We start from the raw sequence: 6,790 nt of genomic DNA, 5'->3' as shown, positions 1-6,790 counted from the left end.
ACCGGGTTACACTCTAAGTCCGGCTCAGCACAGTGGCCAGATTTCTGACACTCTTGAGGATATTGTGGGCTATATTAATGCTTCAAATTTGGGTAAAGTAATGAGTCACATATAGATCAAGGGAATAAGTCTTGGAACTTCACAATAAAAAAAAAAAAAAAGGCTTTCTATAGATATGTCCTCTAAGTAAACCGTTAAAATAATTTGAAATAATTAAAGTGATTTAATTATTAGAATGTGGTTACTGTTTTCCAGTCTTACCTACAATGTGGGTCCATGGCAAGGATATCAAGGGCAGCACAATATGGAATCTGTAATGTATTCACCTAGCGTTTAGTGAATTATTGTTTAATATAACTCAATTAGAAGATATAATGTCTTTATAAAATTTTGCCTAAACTCTGTTATTTACGCTCATCCTAGGGATATTTCCAAAGTAACTAGTTACACCAAAAACACAATTAGTTTTAAAATAGCTAAGATCCATAGCAAAAGTAGAAAGGTCCCAGTTGACTGCAATTCTTCAACAACGATACATTTTTAACGCCCCCATTCAAAACTAAAATAATAAAATAGCATTTGGGGGAGGGGGCAATGTTAAGGTATTTGTTTTAGAAGTGACAGAATGCGAAATGTCATGAACAACAATAAGAATACGAGTTATTTGGATTGTAACATGTCATGACAATTCTTTGAGAAATTTTGAGAAATCAGAAAGCTCAATTTTCTGTCTTCATATGAGGACATATCTAAATTGACTTAGAAAAATTATATTCTCTCAGGAGAGAATTATATAACCACTTTTAAGAACTGTATGTAGTAAGAAAAACAGAAATCCATTTGGTTCTTTCATACAGAGGAAATTTAACATAAATAATTAGGAAAGCAAGTGATAAAAAAGTAAAGTAGCCAAATTCGAGTGCCATGAAGCACAACAAATATGAGCAACAGCAGGAAGACATCAACTATCCCTAGGACAAAAGAAACCATGAGAGGGAGTGGCACAACCAGAGCCAAAAGGTAGGATTGTTTTATGCTCATTAGAATCTACTGCTCCGCACTCAGGAGCAGGAACCATGGAACAATGGCTTTCTATCAGAAGCTAGAACCAAGATGGATAAAGAGTCACTATCAAAAATGTACCTGTAGGCAGAATGAGAAGGGAAGAAATACTCTGATTTATCTCCTTCTTATATCTACCAATGCTTACAATTTGCTGAATGTAACCAGAAGTCAATAGACATAAAAATCTGTGACACAGAGCAAAGCAAGAGAATTCAAGAAATAGAATAGAAACCAAACAGGCAAATGACCAGCATATAAATTATGAAAAATGAAAAATTTAAGACTGCCTAGATATCAGCTAATTCAACTTGTTACCTGTTAAAAGACATTCATAGCCAGCAACGGTTCTGGAAAATGTCTGTGCTTATGACAAAACAACATCCTTTATTTGTAGTCTGATCACATTTTCTAATGTTCACTGATCTGGTCACCATCCTTTTTATAGTATCTCTTCAGTTGTAAAGTTCATGTGGTGACCTTAATTATTATTATATTTGATTGTCTATAGAAGCTTAATATTCCTCAAGTTATTCTTGAGTGGTTATCTTCAAGAATGAACAAAAATACTGATATTGAGATACCATGGCAGAAACCTAGAGAACTTATAACTCTATCCTCCTTTAAGTATTTCTCAAGTGCTCTGTCTATAGACTCTTATGTTTCTCCTTAGTGTAGAGGAGTAAGGAATATTTAGTTAATCAAAGCTGTTCACCTACAGTAGCTTCAAGTCATAAAACCCAATCCATATCCATTCTGCTTAGAACACCACTTTCTATTTTACATAAATATTTCTAGGGTTCTAATTGTCTGTCTCTGAAATCATACTGAAAAGATATATCACATCCTTTCCTGGGAAGTAACACAAAATCTTACTCATATAAAAATGCCATTGACTTTCAGTCGTCTTTATATTCTAAATGTTCTTCTAATTCTCTATGCCTAACTCATTAAAAATATATTTTGATTTTTTTTTTTTCTGCTTTGAGTTATAATCTGAAAACAGATTTTAGTACTGACAACATGGTTGTTTTTGGTCCAGCAAAATCCAATTACTTTTTCAAGCAAAACTTTAAGGCACATTATATCATTAAAGCTTTTACTCCAGTTAAAAACAAAATTCAGAAATGGAAAACAGCTGTGTGCCTTTCCCCACTGTTTCTTTAATTCTGTCTAAAGTTTTGTTTGTCCTTATACATGGTTTCTATAGAATTTAGTTTTGTTGTTTTATTTGGGGGTTGGGAATGATTGTCTCCTGTATTAGTCAGGGGTCTCCAACCAGAACCAACAAGATGTATGAATATGTGTGTGTATGTTTAAGAAATTGGCTCATGAGATTGTGGGGGCTGGCAGGTTTGAAATTTGTAGAGCAGGGCCATACGCTAGAAATTCTGGTAATAATCATTTTAGTCTTGAATCTGAAGGCAATCTGAAGGCATACTTCCTCTTTAGGGGATCTCAGTCTTTTAAATCCTTCAACTGACTGGATAAGGCCTACCCACATTACAGAGGGTAATCTACTTTATTCAAAGTCTGCTAATTTAAATGTAAATCATGTCTAAATAACAACTAAATAGTAACATCTAGACTAGCCTTTGACCAAACAATTGGGCAACATAGCTTAACCAAGTTGATACATGTACTAAACCATCACATTTTCCTTCATTGCCGTGTCAAATAATTGGAAAACTATTTCAGTTGAATCGATTTGAATCATTATCTCTTATAAAAAATAGAGTGATATTAAATATTTGGGGAATGTGCATTCTGAATTTATGACTATCATTTCTAAAATATTATTTAAGAATATTAAATATTAGTATTAAATTTTAAGCAAATGCCTCAAAATGAAAAATGACTAGCAATATTTCCTAAGCATGAAATCTCACAAAACTCCTGTAGGAGTGGTAAATTAACATATTTATTATAAAATGCCCTTAAAAGGTAACTTAAATTTGCAAAAAAAATTGTTTTCTTAATGCTGAACATTTATTCTATAATCTTCTTTGCGTTATCTTGATTTTTCATACATTTCACGAAAGTAAATTTCTGTGGTTATATATGAGGTATCAATTTTGAATGTGTAGCTAAATCAATTTTTTTAGAAAACACATATTTTAGTAAGCTTAAAAGCCAATACTTGCACTTTATTATTATTTTAAAGTTTGTTAAGCATTACTCTAGTGAACACTTCCCAAGTACTTTATGCAGCATTCTAGTTTAAAAAATAATTTTTCATATAAATACTGCTTTATTACTTTTTCACAAATCTACCTATAAAAAGCATAGTCATAAAATTAATGTTCCTAATTTCTCAGTCACTTTATAGTTTTTATTAATTAAATACTGTTTTTTATATATTAATGATCTTTAACTATATAATTTCTCCAGGTGACAGCAGAAATAAAAGTTCCCCTTTAATTATTTTGTTTAATGTTGTTTAACTTGTTTTTCCTGATATCTTTCATATTCTTCTTTCAAAAGTCCAACAGCCACAAAGAACTTAAAGGTTGTTATTTTTTTCATTTTTCTAATAGTAGGATGGATGGTCTAAAAATTTGAACTCCATTAGAAAATACGGCTTTTCTTTCTTTTCTTATAATAAAACTTAAGCAATAGATTATCAAATTATATGCTATTATTAAAATAATAGTAAGTTTCAAGGTTAGAATTAAACAGTTATGGATTTCCTTTTACAAAGCCTTATGCTAAACTTGTATGTAAAAAAAAATATGGATTATTAATAGCTCCTTTTCTAAAGATAATGTTTTTCTATATATAATTTAGATTTTTTATAAACATAGCCTCATTAATCTTTGCAATGTCTCCTAAGGTAATTGTGTATGCATGATTTCCATTTTATAGATTATATACTAACCTGAGGAAACTGAGTGTCATGGGATTCATTTTGTTTCTCATGCCACAGCTATGACCCACAAAGACTTCAAATTTATTACAGGCATAGAATTTATTTCATCACTCTTCTCTTTTATTCCCCTAAAGTCCAAAGAGTATGCAGTCTAGTATGATGAAAGAAAAAAAATTTCAAAGTCAGAAAGCCAGGCTTTGAAATATAGCTGTCCCATTTGGGCAAATTATTTAACCTCTCCAAATTTACCTCTGCCAAACACCTGCTCTCTCTACAACATGGTGTTGTTTGTGAGGCTTAAATGAAAGTAATATGTAAATGTATTTTGTAAACTGCAGGTCCTATATAAATGTTAGTTGTTATGTCATGCTTATATCCCCGCTTGACACTTTCTTTGAAGCAAAGATTAAATGTTATCAATGTTGATGTCCTTCAAACCACAGTGCAGATATATCAGATATGGTCAACAATCGTTTACTGAATACATTAATGAACGAATGCTAGTGAACATTTATTGTGTGCCAGGCCCTGTCCTAGACCTGGTATTAGTAAGTGGGATTTTAAAGTCTTATTATTAGGCAGGCCTGAAGTCACTAAATGCTTGAAAGAAGTAAGGGTACAAGCCTGTTTCCTCAAATAATTAAAAAATAGAAACCATCGTATGATCTGGTAATTTCACTTCTGGGTATATATATCGAGGAAACAAAAACAAGATATTAAAGAGATATATGAACTTGCATGTTCATTACAGCATTATTCACAATAGCCAAGATATAGAAACAAACTAAATGTCCATCAATGAATGGATGAATGGATGTATGTGATTATAAATCTGATATTATGTATATCAGATATATTTTATATATATCACATATGTATATAATATATATCTGATATTACATATATGTAATATCAGATTATGTGATTATAAATCTGATATGTATATCAGATATATTTTATACATATCACATATATATATATAATATATATAATGAGTATTATTCAGCCATGAGAAAGAAGGACATTCTGTCATTTGTGACAACATAGATTGACTTTAAGGAGGTTATGCTAAGTGAGACACATCAAAGAAAGACAAATACTGTATAATAACACATATGTGGAATTTGAAAAAACCAAACTTGTAAAGCCAGAATATAAAATAGTGGTTACCAGGAGCTGGGGGATAGGAGAGATGTCATTGAAGGGTATAAACTTGCAATGAGTAGTAAGTAATTCCTACAGATGTAATCCACAGTACAGTGAATATAGGCAATAATATTGTATTGTAATCATCAAACTTGCTAAACGACTAGATCTTAATTATTCTAACCACTAAAAAGAAATGATAAGTAAGTGATATACTAGAGGTGTTAATTATCACTATAATGGCAATCATATTATAAATATATAAATGTATCGAATCAACATGTCATATACTTTAAATTTACATGTTATATGTCACATATATTTCAATTAAAAATTTTTTAAATAACTTGAATATTGGCAAGTGTAATCCCAGAAAATAAACGGAAAATTAAATAACAAAATATCCAGTTTGTTCCAAGAAGTGAAACTGATTGGTGGTGGTCATTCACATTAATAAAATAGAGAAAAAATAATAATCAATAGGAAAAAATTAATAAAATTAAAAATAGCTCATGGTTAAAAATCAGCAAACTAGGAATATAGGGGAACTTTTTTCTTGATCTGGTAAGTGGTATCTACAAATATCCCACAACAAACATTTTAGTTAATGGTGAAATAGTAAAAGTTCTTCCATGATCAGGAATGAGACAATGTTGTCTGCTCTTATCCCTTTTATTGAAACAGTACTGAATGTCCTAGTCACAAGAGAAGTATAAATATAAAAGGTATAAGAATTTGACTTAAAACTGTCATTACAACAGACAATAATATCATTGTATATTTTAAAAATAAAAAGAATCTAAAGTCAAATTATTAGAATTATTAAGTGGATTTAGCAAAATTTTTGAATGGAGATTGGCCACAAAATCTGAAAATACACATAACAAATTATATATCGATATTACATTGCAAGACACAATAAATTTGGTGTCATTACATGATGTATTCAAGATGTCATCCCTCACTAACAATACATAGATCCCTAATGTTGTATAAGATTGTAATGAAAGCTTTAATGCATTTCTATCAGTCTCTACACTTAAATCTGGAATGTGTCACTTTATATGACTTCTGTATATCTTTTCACAGAAGAAACCTCTGTGTATCCTACTGTAAGTCCAGTGCCCATTTAGTAAGAACTCACCCTATCTACTGATTGAATGACTGAGTAAATGACTACAATGTTTTCCCAATCTCTAAACTCTTAAATCTATGCTACTATTCAAAATCACCTCTCATTGTAAGTTGGATGATTTTTATTTTTTGAGAGATAAAAGTATTAAATGTCTCTTTTAACAATGTTGTCTATCCAGTTTCCTTATCCAATCAAGTAAATCGAGCAATATATATTTTTGCATCCCCTTGTTAGTGATATTTAAAATAACTGTCCTAAGTAGACAGAGGCAATATAGTGCTAAACAAGATGCATAGATTTACTGTAAAACAGAGTGGCTTCCAATTCCAGCATTAATTAAGACACAAAAATTCTATGGCTGAAGGTGAGTTACTTTACCTTTCTAAACCTGTTTACACAGTTAAAAATGTGAAAATAATACCTATCTCTAAAGTCATTGTAAAAATTAAAATATGATTATACATGCTTGCTTCTTTTCATAACCCTTAGCACATGGTAAGTGTTTAATTATTATTATTGTTGTTATTGCAAATTGATGACAGCACAATCCCTGTATATACATCTCACTGGAAACTCCA

The sequence above is a fragment of the Pteropus alecto genome, unplaced genomic scaffold (assembly GCF_000325575.1).
Source record: "Pteropus alecto unplaced genomic scaffold, ASM32557v1 scaffold171, whole genome shotgun sequence".
Taxonomy (NCBI): Eukaryota; Metazoa; Chordata; class Mammalia; order Chiroptera; family Pteropodidae; genus Pteropus; species Pteropus alecto.
This window is presented reverse-complemented; position numbering follows the sequence as displayed.